The 19,867-nt window shown below is 39.4% G+C and overlaps 1 long non-coding RNA gene across 1 annotated transcript in view; it reads right to left on the reverse strand.

Annotated features, from left to right (window-relative positions):
* Positions 1–282: 282 nt before the first annotated feature.
* LOC110211310 (uncharacterized) overlaps positions 283–19,867 on the reverse strand; it is a 30,047-nt gene continuing 10,462 nt past the window's right edge. Inside the window, exons 2-3 of the long non-coding RNA XR_013484363.1 lie at positions 2,547–2,679; positions 283–1,174 (exon numbers count right to left, since the gene is read on the reverse strand). This is a non-coding gene — a long non-coding RNA (uncharacterized LOC110211310). The remainder of the gene's footprint in view (positions 1,175–2,546; positions 2,680–19,867) is intronic.

The raw sequence follows: 19,867 nt of genomic DNA on the forward strand, positions 1-19,867 counted from the left end.
TTCTATGTGTCCACCAGTGAGCTTTTAAGGTCTTTTGCCACCTACAATCCAGCCAAATAGGCCTTCTTCGTATTCCTCACACAACAAGACATCTCTAGCCTCTCTGCCTTTAGCTACCTTGTATTGATATTAATTTACATGCATATATTTTTTTATTCTGCATATACACACACATATATAAATATGTACCTCTTGTCTCTCCTGAGAGAATGAGAGCAAGGACTTTCACTGTTGTCTTTGTATTGTCTAGCACAGTGCCTGGCACATTTGTAGGTATTGGGGGTTAAGATGAAATGGAGTCAGAGAATGTGAAGTGTTGATGGTTGCACAAAATATCTATGTCTCTAGAATCTTTTCATTCATTTTATGTCACGTATATCTTCTGTTTAATACAGGAGAGTATGATGGCTTTCCTGGGAAGAGTATTAGAGCCTTAATAGGGAAAAAAAAAACACGAAGAGTCAGTCTCTGCCTCATCATTGGCTACTGTAATCAACCCAAATCTGAGCTGAGCTGTGTAGGCCTCACAGGGTGTGATGACGGGCATAGCAGAAGAACTCGATGGGCGACACCTGTGGGATTTCTCCAACTTGTTCCAACTAGCCAAATGAGCAAGTCTGACTTGAGATAGAAGGGAGAAGCAGCAGCAGCTTGGGTCCCAACATGACCCAGTCTCTGTCCCCTCAGGAGGAGGAGGAGGAGGGTGGAAGGGTTACATCAGGCTAGCGGGGGCTGGCAGGATGCCAAGGAAGGTGACTTCTCAGAGTCTAACCAGGGGGGATGGGTCACGAAGGCCTCCATACCTTCCCCTTAAGCTCTTTCTTTCTCCACTGGAGCAGAAGACTTCGGTAGAGACCCTGCTTTTCACAGAAACTTTGCTCACACCACTCTGAGGAGAGTGGGTGGAGGAGGGCTGCAGGTGGTAACAGCAGAGCCTGGGGGATGCTGGCTTGGTGTATAAGCAGAATGGCAGAGGGGCCGGCCCCAGGACAGACCTGTGTCTGTGAACTGGATCGTTCAGCCCTGGCCTCAGGGAGGGGGTGCTGGCTGAAGCTCTCTCTTGAAAGGGAGGTGTTGGAGACAAAGCTAGCTGCAGGCACTGGCTGCCCCTCCCTCGACAGGCTGTGGTCTGCCTGCCTCTAAGAAGGGTAGGCTGGGAGGAGTAGGGTGAGATCTGCAAAAAACAGGTTGAAGAGACATTCCTTGCTTGGGAGGGGGTAGGGAGAGAGACATGGAGAGATGGGGAGAGAGAGAGAGAGAGAGAGAGGGAGAGAGGGAGGGGAGAGAGAGAGAGAGAGAGAGAGAGGAGAGAGAGAGAGAGAGAGAGAGAGAGGAGAGGGAGGGGAGGGAGGGAGGAGGGAGGGAGGGAGGGAGGAGGAGGAGAGAGAGAGAGAGAGAGAGAGAGAGAGGGAGGGAGGAGGGAGGAGGGAGGGAGGGAGGAGGAGAGAGAGAGAGAGAGAGAGAGAGAGAGAGAGAGAGAGAGAGAGAGAGAGAGAGAGAGAGAGAGAGAATGAATAGCTGCTGGCTGGAAACTGGTGGAGACAATGCCAGAAAGGACTTCAGAGATCATCTGATCCCAACTCCTCATTTTACACGTGATAGAACAGGCCCTGGATGTTCAGTTCAGTGACTGTAAACCCAGTGCTCCTTCCACTGGGCCATCTGGCCTCCTATTTAGGAGAAGGGAGGGACAGGAAAGAACAAGAAACTCTTTTCTGGGTCTAACATCTTAACCCCAAAGAGATCATGAGGTACTTTCTTCTTTTCTTTCTTCCCCTACCTTTGTCGAAGTGTGTGTGAACTTTTAAAATAAACGGTTTGGTTTTTATGAGCCCTTGCTCTGCTGTGAGCCTGTTGTGTGACCAATAAATTTGTCAGGAGCTCCATCCTGCCACAACTGCTACTGAAGAGAGCTCAGAGCCAGGCTGAGGGAGCCCTGACCTCCGGCAATCAGTAACGAGAATAATAAATATCCCTCACCTACACATCCATCATCATCCTGAGCTTTCACACCAATGATAATATTTGCTCCTTATGTTATCCCTGTGACATTGGCACTGGTTCCCATTTTTCAGATGGATAAACTAAGAGTCATGGAGGCCAATGTGACTTACTGAAACTTACACAACTGGGAAGGAGATTAGCTAGTACTAGACTTATTAGAACTAGAAGTCAGAAAATTAGGGCCTGATTCCTGGCTTCTCTATATCACGTTAAGCAAGCTTTTTTTAAATCTCTCTGGACCTCAGTTTCCACATTTGTAAAATGAAAAGCATAACTGGATGTTCTCTAAGGTCCCTTCAACGAGAACTCTAACTAGGGTGGGGCAATTATGGCTTTCTTCCCAAGAGAGTATATTTAGAGAGTGCCAGATTTGGAGGACACGGGCTGAATTTACAGTGAAAACAATAGAAAATGGTACCTAGCTAGTAATAACAATTAATCAAAATAGGAAATTTTGAAGTGGTGTTAAGATAAATTCCTTCTCTACAAAATCCTAATACTTTTCCTATCCGTGACTCAGCTGCAGCCTCCCCAGAACTCACCTTCCACTAGTGTCTCAGGGACTCTGTCTCTTCCCCATTGATGATGTTTAAGACCTCCTTCTTCAAACTGAGGGTGTGTTGTAGACCACTTGCCACACGTAGTTTGTGGTAGTTACCCCAGATGTAAAAATGCCTAATTACAGAAGAATTATGCCTTTAGTTTCTCTGCTCTCTGCTCTCTTACTCTTACTATAGTGTTCTCACTAGATTGGCATGCCTAGGTCAGATCCATGCTCCCAGAAGCCATATGGGGAAAGGAGAGAGGAAAATAGTAGTTGTAGTAGTAGTAGTAGTAGCAGTAGTAGTAGTAGTAGTAGTAGTAGTAGTAGTACTAGTAGTAGTAGTAGTAGTAGCCCAGCAGCAGTAGCAGTAGCAGTAACAGTAGTAGTAGCAGTAGCAGTAGTAGAAGTAGTACTAGTAGTAGTAGTAGTAGTAGTAGTAGTAGTAGTAGTAGTAATTAACATTTATATAGCACTTTGCGGTTTGCTAAGTAGTTTACATATATCATCTCATTAGATCCTTATAGCAAACCTATGAGGTAGGCGCTATTATTACCCCATTTTGCAGCTGAGGCAACTGAGGCTAAGAAAGTTTAAGTAACTTGATAAGGATCACACAACTAGCAGATATGTTGAATCAGAATTTTAACTCAGTTACTCCTGATTCTAAATCCAGTGCTGTATTTACTATACTACCTACCTACCCCAAGGTCAGGTAGGAATACTTATTTAGAAACAAATGGGTCATCAAGGGTGAGCCTCAGTACCTGCCTCCTTATAGTACAAAGTAAAAGCTGGAGCTGAAATATCTGGGTAAATTCAGCATATGGACTTTCTTTTCTTTTCTTTTCTTTTCTTTTCTTTTTTTCTTTTCTTTTCTTTTCTTCTTTTCTTTTCTTTTCTTTTCTTTTCTTTTCTTTTCTTTCTTGTCTTTTCTTTTTTTGGAGATGATTTTCCTTTTTTTTAATATGAGCTTATTTATTTCTGGTTTTCAATATTCACTTCCACAAGATTTTGAGTTCCAAATTTCTCACCCCTCCCCCCACCCCAAGATGGCATGCATTCTGAATACCCCTTCCCCTGGTCTGCCTTCTCTTCTATCTCTCCCCTCCCTTCTCTTATCCCCTTCCCCTTCTATTTTCCTGTAGAGCAGGATAGACTTCTGTACCCCATTTCCTGTATTTCTTATGTCCCAGTTGCATGTGAAAACATTTTTTTTAAAACATGTGTTTTTAAAACTTTGAGTTCCAAATTTTCTCCCTTCCTCCCTCCCCACCCACCCTCATTGAAAAGGCAAGCAACTCAATGTAGGTTGTACATGTGCAGTTATGCAAAACACTTCCTTAGTAGACATGTTGTGAAAAACTAACTCTACATCCCTTAATCCTATCCTGCCCTCCCATTTATTCTATTCTTTCTTTTGACCCTGTCCCTCCTCAGAAGTATTTGCTTCTGATTACCCTTTCCCAATCTGCCCTCCTCTCTATCACCCCCTGCTCTCTTGTCCCCTTCTCCCCCTATTTTCCTGTAGGGTAAGACAGATTTCCATACCCAATTGAATGTGTATGTTATTCTCTCCTTAAGCCAAATCCTATGAGAATAAGATTCCTCATTCCCTCTCACCTTCCCCTGTTTCCCCTCCACTGAGAGACTTTTTTTTCTGTTTTTTTTTGTGAGATAATTTACCCCATTCTACCTCTCCCTTTCTTCTCCGAGTATCATCCTCTCTCATCCCTTAATTTTATTCTCCAGATATGACCCCTTAATCTTCAACTCACCCTGTGCCCTCTTCTATCTATATACATACATACATACAATTTTTTTCCTTCAACTACCCTAATACTGACAAAGTTCTCATGAGTTACAAATATCATCTTTCCATGCAGGAATGTAAACAGTTCAATCTTAATAAGTCTCTTATGATTTCTCTTTCCTGTTTACCTCTTCATGTTCCACTGGAGTCCTGTATTTGAAAGTCAAATTTTCTGTTTAGCTCTGGTCTTTTCATCAGGAATGCTTGAAAGTCCTCTATTTCACTGAATGACCATTTTTTCCCCTGAAGGATTATATTCAGTTTTGCTGGGTAGGTGATTCTTGGTTGTAATCCTATCTCCTTTGCCCTCGGAATATTATATTCCATGCCCTGCGGTCCTTTAATGTAGAAGCTGCTAAATCTTGTGTTATCCTGATTGTGTTTCCACAGTACTTGAATTGTTTCCTTCTGGCAGCTTGTAATATTTTCTCCTTGACCTGGGAACTCTGGAATTTGGCTACAATATTCCTAGGAGTTTTCCTTTGGGGATCTCTTTCAGGAGGAGATCTGTGGATTCTTTCAATTTCTATTTTGCCCTCTGGTTCTAAATATCAGGGCAGTTTTCCTTGATAATTTCTTGAAAGATGATGTCTAGGCTCTTTTTTTGATCATGGCTTTCAGATAGTCCAATAATTTTTAAATTCTCTCTCCTGGATCTATTTTCCAGGTCAGTTGTTTTTCCAATGAGATATTTCACATTGTTTTCTAATTTTTCATTCTTTTGGATTTGTTTTACAGTGTCTTGATTTCTCATAAAGTCACTGTCTTCCAATTGCTCTATTCTAATTTTTAAGGAAGTATTTTCTTCAGTAATCTTTTGGACTTCCTTTTCCATTTGGCCAATTTTTCTTTTTAGGGCATTTTCTCCTCATTGGCTTTTTGGACCTCTTTTGCCATTTGGGTTAGGCTATTTTTTAAGGTGTTATTTTCTTCAGTATTTTTTTGGGTCTCCTTTAGCAACTGTTGACTTGTTCTTCATGATTTTCTTGCATCACTCTCATTTCTCTTCCCAGTTTTTCCTCTACTTCCCTTACTTGCTTCTCAAAATCCCTTTTGAGCTCTTCCAAGGCCTGGGACTGATTCATATTTTTCTTGGAGGCTTTGGATGTAGGAGCTTTGATTTTGTTGTCTTCTTCTGGTTGTATATTTTGATCTTCTTTTTCACCAAAGTAAGATAATATAGTCTGACTCTTTTTGCTGCTTGCTCATGATCCCAGCCAATTACTTGAGTTTTAAACTCTTTGTTAAGGTAAGAGTCTGCTTCCAATGTGAGAGTGTACTGTCCCAAGCTTCAGGGGTTTGTGTAGCTGTTTTCAGAGATACTTGTAGGGACCTGTAAATTTTCAGTTCTTCCAAGGTGGTATGATAAGGGGCAGGTGTTTACTCCTTTCCTGGCCTGTGACCACAAGTATTCCTTTCTGTCCTGTAACTGTGAGGAGGGGTTTCTCTCCACAGCCACTACAAGCTCCACCACGCCAGCGCTCCTCCTCACCCCAGCACTGCCGCCCAGAACTGTGACCCAGATCCACACACGGGCAAAGCAAGAGATTCCTGCCTCAGCACTGGCAAAGAGATCCCTGCAGTCCCTCTCTGATCAGCCACTGGATTCCCCCTCAGTCTGTGGGCCGGAAGCTGGGAAGCAGCTGCCCCCCCCAGGGCCAGGCTCTTGGGAATGGAGCTGAGACCCCGCCTTCCTCTCTGACCACCACAGAAACAGACTTTTCCCACTGACCTTCTAAGTTGCCTTTGCCATTTGTGGATTGAGGAGTGTGGAAACCTCCACAGCTGCACGTGATTCAGTCCTCTGAGGCCTGCTCCAGGTTTGCTGTGGCCTGCGTGCCCACATTGCGCTGCGCTGCTCTCCCAGCCCGGTGCTGTACACCTTTCTGATCAATCATCCAGGTTGTCTTGGGCTGGAAATTTGTTTCATTCTGCCTTTTTGTGGGTTCTGCTGCTTCAGAATTTGTTTAGAGCCATTTTTATGAGTATTTGGAGGGGTTTGGAGGGAGAGCTCAAGCAAGTCACTGCTTTCACTCCGCCATCTTGGCTCCTCAGCATATGGACTTTCTCTTCTGTTTTCTGGTACTTTTCTCAGAATCCCTGAGACTGGAGCCCTAATACAATCCTCTTTTAATGAAACAGCTGTTGTGTGGAGGGGACCTGGGGGCTTGGGTCCTGAGCCCATCTGCGCCAAGGAGATTGTCTATCAGAAGCAAGTGCTTCTGTCAAAAGATAGAGAGTGAGGAAACCTGACCAGAATCCTTTCAGGACAAAGGCACTAGCCAAAGGGAGGGTGCAAGAGATAGGGCTAAGTAGGGAGTCCTGAAGAGTTCCAGCTTAAGGGAACTTAGACAAGTCTTTCAACTTCCCTGAGTCTGTTTCCTTATCTGTGAAATGAAGTTAGACTATTTGGCCTCTGTGGTCTCTTCCAGCTTTAAATCTATGATCCTACGACACCTCTGGGCTCCAGAGAACCCTGTTGGCCCTTCCTGAACATGCTTGGCATGTGGTGTAGATGCCTCCCATGCTGCCTCAGGTTCACAAAGGCCTATGCTTTTTCAGCCTCCCAGGCTGTGTGGCTCTCATGTTGCCTTTACTGAAGGTAAATTCCCTTTACTTTACCCTCAACACTCACAACTGCACCTCTGAGAGCTCATGAGCTTCCAGCTGGCACCATTGATTAGGAGGCTCAGACACTAGAACTTCAGGGGAAAATAGGGTTCCCTTCAGTTTTCTTGGTGTTGATAGTTGTGCCAACCTGGCCAGAGGCAATGGTGGGATTAGAACTTTGGGTTTGTCAATCTGGTTTGTCATTCAGTTGGTCAGCAAGGATTTATCGAGTGCTTACAATATTTCAGTACTGTGCTAAGTTCCAGAGAATATAAAGGCAAAAACACTTTTGCTCCCTTCAAAGAGCTAACATTCTTACATGAAAATATTTATATATGAAATATGAATAGTAAATAAAAGATCATTATGGTTTCTTGGACTCATTCTAGCTCATCCATTGGAAAACTACATGTTACCTCAGTTACTTCCCTTGAAAAATGCAAAAGGGAGGATGCTGGACAACTTCATGGGGCCATAACATGGTAGCTGAACACTCTGGAGCATGGAGGAGTGATAATCATTGACTGTTTGGTACAAAAATGATTATTCAGAGAAGGGGGATCCAGATGGGGAGGGAACAAGAAATGAGAGACTTAGCTATACACAAATGTGTTGAAGGAACTAAACAAAGGTGTTTATCTTAGAGAAGACAAGATGTGGGAGGAACAGGAAGGAGGAGGAAGGAGAGGGGAGAAGGGAGGAGAGGAGGGAACATGATCATCTCTATCTTTAAGTATATGATGGGTTATTATGTAAGAGAAAGCTTAGATTTATCCTGCTTGGCAGAATTAGGAACAAGAGATATAGTTGCAGAGATAGTTATAGTTGGACATAAGGAAATATGACCTAACAATTAAGGCTATCCAAAAGTAGAATGGGATCCTTTGGATGGCAATTGGTTTCCTCTCACTTGAGTCCTTCTGATGGAGATTTGTTAGACATGTTGTGATCTATAGAAGGGATGATTGTCACAGAGTTGTTTATATATTGTTACTTTACTTAAATCATACACTTATTTGAAACACATTTTGTTAGTTCCTGGATTTTTATAAGAAAACTATTTTATCATCTTTGGATAAAGATCATTTTCTCTCCTCTTGGCCCATGCACACATTCCTTCAATTTCTTGCTACTGTTTTACCATCATAGCTGACATCTCTAGAATAATATCAAATAGTGGTAACCAAAGTCATCCTAATCATTAAATGCACAGAGCATGAGTCATGTGTTCCCATGTGTTTCTTTATAAATCATGCTAATTCTTGGTTTTCAATATATAAGGTTTCATTAACAACAATAGCAAAGATTGCTCAAATCACTAAAAATAAGAGTAATTCAAATCAAAACAACTCTGATGTTTGACCTCATGCTAAGGCTATTAGCAAACATGACAAAACATTGGAATAGGTAGTGTTCAAGGAGTTGTTGAAAGACAGACGTAGAACTGGGCTAACCATTGTGGAAGACAATTTGGAATTATACTAACACAGTGATCAAAGTATCTATATCCTTTGGCCCAGAGATATGGGGGAAGTGGAGAGGTAGAGTAGGGAGGAGAATATACCAAATGAAGACAAATAAATACCCCATATACACTAAAATATTTATAGCAGAGCTATTTATAGTAGTTAAAAAAAAAACCCAACCTGGAAGCTAAGGAAGTGCCTATAAGTCAGGGAACAGCTAATAATTCTGGTACGTGAATGTAATTGAATATTTCTCTAACAACAAAAAAAGGTTAATATGAAAGATTCAGAGAATCAGAACATATATGGACTGATACAAATTAAGTTAAACAAAATCATGAAAAATAGTGTAAAGTGAAACAACAGATTTAAACTGAATGCCATGAAATCATAATGATCCCAAAAAGAGATGTGAGAATGAACTTCCTCTCTTCATTTCAGAGGTTGGGAATGTGGTTGTGTACTACTTCATACAATGTAGGATAGTTTATATGTTGTTTAATTTTGATAAAATGACTTTTTTAACCTCTTTTTTTATTCTTTGTTATAAGGGATGGTATTTTGGGTAGAAGAGAGAAGGGTAATATATTGCAAAATGAAAATGAAGTAAAACCAAAAAATGCTAATAAAATTTAAAATATATATTACTTATGATATTAAAATAAGGCAACTTGTTCCTGCATGTTTTGCTTTTAATGCATATGATGTTGTATTTTGTTGAAAATGTATATATATATATATATATATATATATATATGATCATATGGTTTTTATTATTTTATTACATATGTATTTATTGTATTTTATGTATTATATATAAATTATTTAATGTTAATAATTATATGTTATAGCAGTATTTACTAACATATACTTAATTATTAACAATATATTGATAATTATTATCTTTGTTGTATATTTGTTATTATTCATATTATCAATATGATTTATTACATTTATTGATTTCCTAACATTAAAAAATATATTCATTCCTTTTAGAATCCAACCAATTTATCCCAGTAAGTAGTTATTCGAATATATTTCTGTAGACTCTTTGCTAATATTTTTGTTCAGTATGTTTGTATCAATTTCATGAGTGCTATTGCTCTAAAATTTTCTTTCTCTGCTTTAGTTCTTCTTGATTTGGATATCATAACCACCATACTTATCTAATAGAAAGGGTTTCTCAAGATGCCTTCTACCTATATTTTTACAAATCACATATACAATGTAGGGTTTAATTATGCTGTCCACATTTTATAGATTTTTCTTTTTAACTCATTTGGGCCAATGGGATTTTTTTCCCCATTTGGGAATTTGTAGCTGTTCAAATTTAGTTTTCAAATTTGCATTGTTTATATTTCCATGTAGTTTTTAATCCATTTTGTGTGGGAATTTGTGTTTTAAGTAAGTCTTAAATATATAGAATTAAATGTAAGAAGATATATATATATATATAGAAATTAAATATAGAAAAATGTATCATATTATATATATATATGTATATAATATAATATAATTACACAGAAATCTAGAAAATAAACCATTGTAGAAATTTTGGCCTTTCACTTTCACTCATACACAAATTTTACTGAAAGAAAAACAAAAAGAAATTAAGGATCTGATAAAGAAATACTAGAAAATCTAGATCTAATAGATTTTTGATAAATATTAAATTGTAATCATAAGAGGTATACATACTTTTCAGCATTTCAAGGCACTTCTACAAAATTTTACTCTGTGTTGCAGCATAAGAAAGTCACAAACACAGGCAGAGCTAAGATGGTGGAGTAAAAGCAGTAACTTGCTTGAGCTCTCCCCCAAACCCCTCCAAATACCTGTAAAAAAATGGCTCTAAACAAATTCTAGAGCAGCAGAACCCACAAAAAGAGTGAAACAAATTTCCAGCCCAAGACAACCTGGAAGGTTGGCAGGAAAAGTCTGTTGTGCTAGGCTGGGAGAGGAGCACAGTTCAGCATGTACCCCACATGCTAAGACCAGGCCTCAACAAACCTAGAGCAGGCATCAGGGCACTGAATCAAGGCAAGCTGTGGCAGTTTCCTGACTTCTCAAGCCACAAATGCCAAAGACAACTTAGAAGTCAGTAGGAAAGGTCTGTCAGACCATGGTGACAGAGAAGCTTGAACCAGCCCCAGTCCTGGCATAGCCCTGGAGCAGTGGCTGCTTCTGGAGCTCTAGGCCGATAGAGAGAGGGGGGCTCAAATGGCTAATCAGAGGGGGAATTACAGGGATCTCTTTGCTGGTGCTGGGGCAGGATTCTCTTGCTTTGCCCGTGCTTGGATCTGGGTCACAGTTCTGGGTGGCAATCCTAGGGTGAGGAGGAGTGCTGGCATGGTACAGCTTTTAGGGGTGGTAAAGAGAAAATTCTTCTCACAGTTCCAAGGCAGAAAAAAGTGCTTGCGGTCACTCATAGACCAGAGCACAGGCCAGGAAAGGAGCAAACACCTCACCCTTTGTCATACCACCTCAGAAGAACTGAAAATTTACAGGTCCCTAGAAGTACTCTGAAAACAGCTACACAAAATCCCCAAAGCTTGTGACAGTACATTCTCCACACTGGAAGCAGACCCCTATCTTAACAAAGTGTTCATAACTCAAGTAATTGGCTGGGATCATGAACAAATAAAAGTGCAAAAAAAGTCAGACCATAGCATCTTGCTTTGGTGACAAAGAAGATCAAAACATACAACCAGAAGAAGACAACAAAGTCAAAGCTCCTACATCCAAAGCCTCCAAGAAAAATACAAATCAGTCCTAGGTCATGAAAGAGCTCAAAAAGGATTTTGAGAAGCAAGTAAAAGAATTAAAAGAAAAACTGGGAAGAGAAATGAGAGTGATGAAAGAAAATCACAAAAAACAAATCAACAGTTTGCTAAAAGAGACCCGAAAAAAATACTGAATAATACCTTAAAAAAATAGACTAACTCAAATGGCAAAAGAGGTCCAAGAAGCCAATGAGGAAAAGAATGCTTTAAGAAGCATAATTGGCCAAATGTAAAAGGAAGTCCAAAAGCTCACTGAAGAAAATGCTTCCTTAAAAATTAGAATGGAGTAAATGGAAACTAATGACTTTGTGAGAAATCAAGAAATTGTAAAACAAAACCAAAAGAATGGGAAAAAAAAGTAGAAGGCAATGTGAAATATCTCATTGGAAAAACAACTGACCTGAAAAATAGATCCAGGAGAGAAAATTTAAAAATTATTGAACTATCTTAAGGCCATGATCAAAAAAGAGCCTAGACATCATCTTTCAAGACATTATCAAGGAAAACTGCCCTGATATTTTAGGATCAGAGGATAAAATAGAATTGGAAAGAATCCACTGATTACTTCCTGAAAGAGATCCCCAAAGGGAAACTCCAAGGAATATTATAGCCAAATTCCAGAGTTCCCAGGTCAAAAAGAAAATATTGCAAGCAGCCAGAAAGAAACAATTCAAGTATTGTAGAAACACAATCAGGATAACACAAGATTTAGCAGCTTCTACATTAAGGGGTGGGAGCGCTTGGAACATGATATTCTGGAGGTCAAAGGAGATAGGATTACAACCAACAATCACCTACCCAGCAAAACTGTGTATAATCCTTCAGGGGAAAAAAGGACATTCAGTGAAATAGAAGACTTTTAAGCATTCTTGGATGAAAAGACTACAACTGAATAGAAAATTTGACTTTCAAGTACAAGATTGAAGAGAAGCATGAAAAGGCAAACAAGAAAGAGAAATCATAAGGGACTTTTTTTTTTTAGGCAATTGGGGTAAAGTGACTTGCCCAGGGTCACACAGCTATATAAGGGACTTATTAAAGTTGAACTGTTTACAATTTACATTCCTATGTGAAAAGATGACATTTGTAACTCATGAGACTTTTGTCAGTACTGGGGTAGTTGGAGGGAAAAAAAATATATATGTATAGATAGATATAGGGCACAGGGTGATTTGAAGATGAAAGGGTGATGTCTAAAAATAAAATTAAGGGGTGAGAGGATTATACTGGGAGAAGGAGAAAGGGAGAGGTATAACAGGGTAAATTATCTCACATAAAACAGACAACAAAAAGCTTTTACAGTGGAGAGGAAGTGGAGGGAGGTGAGAGGGAATGAGTGAATCTTATTCTCATAAGATTTGGCTTGAGGAGGGAATAACATAAACACTCAATTGGGTATGGAAATTTATCTTATGAGAAGGGGAAGGGGATAAGATAAGGGTGGGGGGAGACAGAAGGGAGGGCAGATTAGGAGAAGGGGTATTTAGAATGCATGCTGTCTGGGGGTGGGAGAGGGGCAAGATGGGGAGAAAATTTGGAACTCAAAGTTTTGTGGAATTGAATGTTGAAAACTAAAAATAAATAAATAGAGAAAAAAATTTTTAAAATGACAGAAATAATCTGATCAAGTTTGCTAGGCTGTCTCCATTTGAAGTGGACAGTGAGTTTTTCTCCCGTTAAAATTTTGACACACTGAGACAAGTGTGTAATTATTGCATCCAACTGTCATTTGGGTAACTTGAGATAGCCCAATGCAGTATGAGTAACCCACATTTACCAACCTTTGAATTCATTTGCTGTGATCGGCATATCTGTACATTTTAACCCATCTGGGGGTCTTTTATTTCCCTACAGAATTATATACATCATAAAAGTAAATAAATAAATAAATGAGCCCCTTCATTTGAAAAAAGAAAAGGAAAAGAAAGTCACAAACAAATTTTTTAAAAGGTAAAAAAAATTAAATCATACTTTACAGGTCACAACACAACATAATTAATGAGAGAAATGTAAAGGATTCAGATTCAAATGAGACTAAATAATGCGATTAATTTTTTTTCTCCCCAATTACATGCAAAAACATTTTAAAACTTTTTTTAAGCTTTGAGTTCCAAATTCTATCCCTCTCTCCCTCCTCTCCCTGAGATGGAAAGAAATCTGATATAGATTATACATGTGCAATCATGTAAATCATTTCCATATTAGTCATTTTGTGTAAGAAGAGAAAGAAAGAAAAAGACAGAGGCAGGGAGGGAGGGAGGAAGGAAGAGAAAGGAAAAAAGAAAAGAAAAAGAAAGAAAGAGAAAGAAAGAAGAAAGAAAGAAAGAAAGAAAGAAAGAAAGAAAGAAAGAAAGAAGAAGGAAAGAAAGAAGGAAAGAAAGAAGGAAAAAAGAAGGAAGAAAGAAAGAAGGAAAGAAAGAAGGAAAGAAAGAAGGAAAGAAAGAAAGAAAGAAGAAAGAAAGAAAGAAAGAGAAAGAAAAGAAAGAAAGAAAGAAAGAAGGAAAGAAAGAAGGAAAGAAAGAAGGAAAGAAAGAAAGAAAGAAAGAAAGAAAGAAAGAAAGAAAGAAAGAAAGAAAGAAAGAAAGAAAGAAAGAAAGAAAGAAAGAAAGAAAGAAGGAAAGAAAGAAAGAAGGAAAGAAAGAAAGAAAGAAAGGAGGAAGGAAGGAAGGAAGGAAGGAAGGAAGGAAGGAAGGAAGGAAGGAAGGAAAAGAAAAAAAGTGAAAATAATATGCCTCAGTTGTATTCAGGTAACATCAGTTCTTTCTCCGGAGATGGATAGCATTTTTCATCATGAGTCTTTGGGATTTTCTTGGATCATTGTATTGTGGAGAACAGCTAAGCCATTCACAATCGATTGTCATACAAATATCATTACTGTGTACAATGTTCTCCTGGTTCTGCTCACTTCACTTTGTACCAGCCCATGTAAGTCTTTCCAGGTTGTTGTTGTTGTTGTTGTTGTTGTTTTTCTAAATCATCCTGCTTGTCATTTCTTATAGCACAACAATATTCCATTACAATTATCACAAATTGTTCAGCCATTTTCCAATTAAGGGCATCCCCTCAATTTCTCTTTTTTTTCTTTTGGTTAGGCAATGGGGTTAAGTGACTTGCCCAGGGTCACACAGCTAGCAAGTGTCAAGTGTCTGAAACCATATTTGAACTCAGGTCCTCCTGACTCCAGGGCCAGCTCTCTACCCACTGCACCACCTAGCTGCCCCCCTCAATTTCTAATTCTTAGCCACCACAAAGAGAGCTGCTAAAAATATTTTTGTACAAATAGATTCTCTTCTCTCTTTTTAAAAAATTTCTTTGGGATGCAGACCTAGCAGTGGTATTGTTGGATCAAAAGGTATGTACAATTTTATAGCCCTTTGGACACAGTTCCAAATTGCTTTCCAGAATGGTTAGATCAGTTCACAATGGAATTCTTTTAATTTTTACTGTTTCTCCATTATATGATAAGTTTTCTTATGTTTGCACATTTCTTGAATCTCTAAGCTAGAGGGATGAGTGATAGCCTCCACCACCCTCACCAATCCTGCTCCACCTCCACTTACCTCAATGGTTCCCTTGGCTTTGCAATTACTCAAATTATTATTGCAATGATCCTGGTCCACAGGGCCTCAGGTGGGAGTGAGCGGTTCTTAGTGGCTGATTAGAGCCTGGTTTAGAGAAGTGCAATTGGCAAGACATAATGATAGCAGCTTCTGAATCCTTCCCTTTCAGTGTGGTATGAGTAGGGCGAAAAAGTTTAACCCAACTCTTTTCCTTTCATCCACAGTCTTGGATGGTATGGAGTTTGGGTATGGTGAGAGGTGACTTTCTCTTTCTGTAGCTTGGATGGGGTGGAAGTGAAGTCTTGGAACTGGTCTGTCTCCTGACTCTCAAAAGGGAGCGTAGTGTGGTGGCTCAGGTACTGGACAAGAAGGCCTGGGTTCCAATCCTGCGCTTTACCTGTGTGACCTTGGGGAAGTCACTTAAGTATTGTGTACTACTGTTTTCATATCTATAAAATGAGGGAATCTGATTCAGGAAATGAACAAACATAAGAAAACTTATCATATAGTGGAGAAATAGTAAGAGTGAAAGGAATTCCAAGATAAAACTCTACAGGAGAGTCACTGTAATAATTACAAACCAGTCTCTTCCCACTCTAGCTCTATGATTTAATGATCTTCCCTTTCCCTTCTTCAGTGCTATAGGGGATAGGAGCCAAGCAGGAAACATATTTTGATGTCCTGGTTTCCTACCCCCTACCACCACCAGTCCTCAATGGAGCAGAAGCCAAGCTAGGGCAATGGTGATCTTCTTGGCTTAAGGCCTTTGGTAAAGTTTCTTGTAAATTCATTTTTCCCACCTTAGGAATTATCTCATAGGAGAGTTTCTTATTGCTATTCTTTTACAAAAAAAAAATTTCTTTTCCATTTTTGTTGTTGCTCTTGAAATGGTTTTAGAAGAAGCTGGGCAAACCTTTACATTCATCTATCAGCATCTTTTACTATTATAGAATCCTCTCTTCCCCCTCAAGGAAGCAAAAGATTCCTGCTTAGTAGGGGGCTGACTAGATGGATTCTCAGATCACCACAGACTCTGGGGTTCTGGATTACATGACCTTAACTTTAAAAATAAAATAAGAATAAGAATGAAAAACTACTAATGATTGCATAACTGTCATAACAAATATTGCAAGCATTAAATCAATATCAACTTATTATTAAATAGTCATTATTTTGTTGTTATTCAGTCGTCTCAAATGTGTCTCACTCTTCATGATCCCATTTGGGGTTTTCTTGGTTAAGATATTGGTATGGTTTGCCATTTCCTTATCCAGCTTATTTTACAGATGAGGAAATTGAGGCAAACAAGGTTAAGTGACTTGCCCAGGGTCACAGAGCAGCTAGTAGGTCTCTGAGGCTGGATTTGAACTCAAAAAGATGAGTCTTCCTGACTCTAGGCCTGGCACTACATCCACTGTGCCACTTAGCTGCCTGGCAAATAACTATTATTAGTTATTGTTCAATAACTATTAACTATAAATATTATAACTAATACTAATAATAACTAAAAGCAAACTAAGAAATTCAGAAAGCTGAAATAAGACTTGTTTTCTGACTTTCTTAACCATTTTGGAAGTAATAGGTGAGACTTTTGAGTGAGGATAGTCTTTGTGACAAACAGAGGAAAGTGCTAAGAGCCCATACCTGTAGCAGAAGCAATGACCCTCCCCAGACATTTTGAAGATATAGATGACTTTTTTGAGATATCATAGTCCATCAGGCTGAACTCACTGGACCAACTAGTGAGCTTTCAATGTTTTGCTAGGCTGTGTAAATAAATAACTATGCCACCAGGTCTGGGTTCCTCTCCTCGTTTTTTTCAGTGAAGCAGCGGGTCCGGTGGATAGGGAACTGGCTCTGAAGTTAGGAATATCTGAGTTCAAATTCTGCTTCAGACACTCACTAATTGTGTCACCCTGGGCAAGTCACTTACGCTCTGCCTGCCTCAGTTTTCTTAATTATAAAATGGGGATCATAATAGCACCTAATTCACAGGGTAATTGTGAGGAACAAATGAGATAACATATATAAAGTCCTTTAAAATATTTAAAATACTCTATCAATGCTAACTATTGTAATTAAGTTATACATTTTTTGGGGCTATTTGTTGAAAGAGTGAATGATTGGAGCTCTTTAGTTAATCCATAATCCATATATACATAAGGTGTATGAATATACACCTGCCCATTTATCCATTAAACAAATATTTATTGAGCATTTGCAAGGTGTAGGGCACTGCAAAGAACAGCAAAGAAAATGAGCCAAGAACCCTGTTCTTAGGAAGTTCACAGTCTAATGGGGAGGGAAGGGGAATGAATTGAGTACAGAGATAACTACAATGCAAGGTCCAGTATTCCACATGTGGCATAAGCAATAAACAAAGGGCTAGAGAGAATTTATTCCCCACACATTGAACCTAGGAAGATTTTGCCACTGTTTCTTAGAAAGATAAAGCTGCATTTTGTAGAAAGAAAATAAACACATTTCATGTTCATGTGGGAACCTCTAGACTCATGAGATGTATGTGGTCAGGTATTGCCAACTCTGCCTTACTATCCCAGTAATAATGGGCAGGAGCAATATACATAGGAATATGTGTGATAGATGGGGTTGGGCCCATGAGGAAACTGACCTATAAGAGGCAGAGTATGAGTATGGCAGTTGATAAGTGTTTGGAGATAAGTTGAATAGGGAGAGGGGCCAGAAGATAAAGGGCCTGAACACAAGATTGGTCCCATAGATTTTCCCAATTGCCAGCTCCCATTAGCTTTAAGATCTCTTTCTTATTACTAAGGAGACATTAGCGAAGTCTTATGCTCCACATTCTCTGGTCTCCTACGGCTTCAGTAACTCTACTCTAAGAAGGAAATGGCACCTATTTCCTAGAAAGGCAGCTTCTTTCACAGGAACAACAAAACAGGTGCTTCAACCTTTTTTCAAATGCTCCATTTTCCTTCCGCCTGTAGCTAAACACTAAATCCTCATTCCACTCCCATATGGAATGGGTAGAGCCTTTAATTCACTCCAACTTTCAGAACCACCCTCCACTTCCAAACTGTAGTAAGCCAATCTCCTTTTGCTTTCCAGCCCAATAACATGACCAAACTGCATGGGTGAACAGGAAGTCACCAATTACAACCCTTCCAGTAAGATGGAGGACCATTGGGCCCTAACACCATGCCCTTAAGCCTTAGCATATACCCTTCTACTATATCCTCCAGACCCCTGGACCTGACAACCTTTCTTGTCATTGTATCCTAAAGACCTCTTAGCTTTGCCATCTTCCCTGAAACTGAATCTTTGTGACCACTGGTTTTTTCCATTTATCCTATGGCTAAACCTTCCCATATGTGTTAAGTCACCAAGTTAGAATGTGAGCTCCTTGAAAGTAGAGACTGTCTCATTTGTCTGTGTCTCCAGTGTTTAGTACATAGTAAATAGTTAATAAATACTTTCCCCCCATTCATTCATTCATTTACATCCCCCAAGTTAAATTGTATTAATGTCTAAGCTCAATGGTAAAGCCTAGAGAAAGGCTGTATAAGCCTCTCATTAGCACCCCAAATCTATCGTTGCCCTCTGAGCAAAGACATTCAATTACTTTCTGTTTGCCAAGCTTATGTAGGTCAGCAGGAAGCTAGAACAGATACCTAACCAGTGATGGGGTTTGAATGTGTGGCTAAAACATGGGCCAGAGAATGAACAGACCTAGCTCTCTGAGTCCTTCTGGTGAAAGGACTAGAGGGTCTACAAACAGAAACATGGTCATTTCATTCTCTCCAAATACCAATTCCTGTCATTAGGAGAGAGAAGACACAGAAAAATATCCTGCTGTGTCCTGGCACTCAGACCAGTGAAGGGTAGTTAGCATTAATTATGTATTACACCAGCAATAGAGATAAGAGTGGAATGGGGGAAATCATAACACTATTAATAATGAAAGTGAAATTTGTAAACTCTCTACCAGGAATAATTTGCATAGCAATATAAACACAGAGCATAAGGCAGAAAAGCTAGAAACAGTGCTTCAGTAAAAAGAGCCAACATTTTAAACATTAAAAGTAATGATTAAATCATAAGAACTCTCTCTGTGGGATGTACAAAGGGAAGGAGGCTTTTCTTGAGTCTGTGCTCATAGGCTCACAGAACTAGGACTGGAAAGGACCTTAGAGGCCCTTTATTTTACGATTCAATGCTTTCATGTTACAGAAAAGGAAACTGAGGCCAGGAGATATTCAGTGACTTGCCCAAGGCCACACAAGAAGTAAGCATCAGAGTGGGATCTGAACCCTGGTTCTTTGCCTCTAGAGCCACTGTACCACATTTCACCAAATATTTATTACGTCCTAATTGCATATAAGGCACTTTGCTCAAAAAAGATAATACTAGCTGACCTCTGCCCTAGCGCTTTAAAGATTAAGAAACATTTCACATGGATTATCTCAGTGGAGTCTCCCAACAACCCTGCAAAGTGGCATTATCATGAACCCTATTTTATAGATGAGAAAACTGAAATTCAGGGAGGACTGATATTTTGCCTATGATCACACAGCTAATAAGGGCTGGAGGTGGAACTGGAACCCAGTTTTTCCTGACTCCAGGTCCAGAACTCTGGCCACTATGTTATGCTGCCTCTCAAGTATCAGAAACATCATGGTCCTTGTCCCCAAGAAACTGCTGTGAGGATAAGACATGCATCAAAAGAAGTAAAATAAAAGCTCAGATATGTTAGGCATAAAGGAGATCCAGATAAATTTGAGAGGGAAGAGAACACTTTCAGCTGGATGGAACAGCAATAGATTCAAGAAGAAAATACCTGAGCTAAGTCTTGGAGGCACAAAATGATTTCAATAGCTAGAGATGAAGAGTAAGTGAAGTCCAGGCATGGGGGACATCCTCTGCCACTAAGCAGACATGAAAGAGATCAGGGCAAGATCAGGGTCAGCTGGGAGTACAGTTTGCCTGGAATGTAGAGTATGTAGAAGAAAGTAATAAGAAATAAAGTTGAAAGGAAAAGGTTCAATTTGAAAGCAAGAGAGGCTCTTACAGATAACTACTAAGCTTAAAAAATAGCTTATAAACTATTAGCT

Source organism: Phascolarctos cinereus, unplaced genomic scaffold (assembly GCF_003287225.1).
Source record: "Phascolarctos cinereus isolate Bilbo 61053 unplaced genomic scaffold, phaCin_HiC Scaffold_2;HRSCAF=192, whole genome shotgun sequence".
In the NCBI taxonomy this organism is placed as follows: Eukaryota; Metazoa; Chordata; class Mammalia; order Diprotodontia; family Phascolarctidae; genus Phascolarctos; species Phascolarctos cinereus.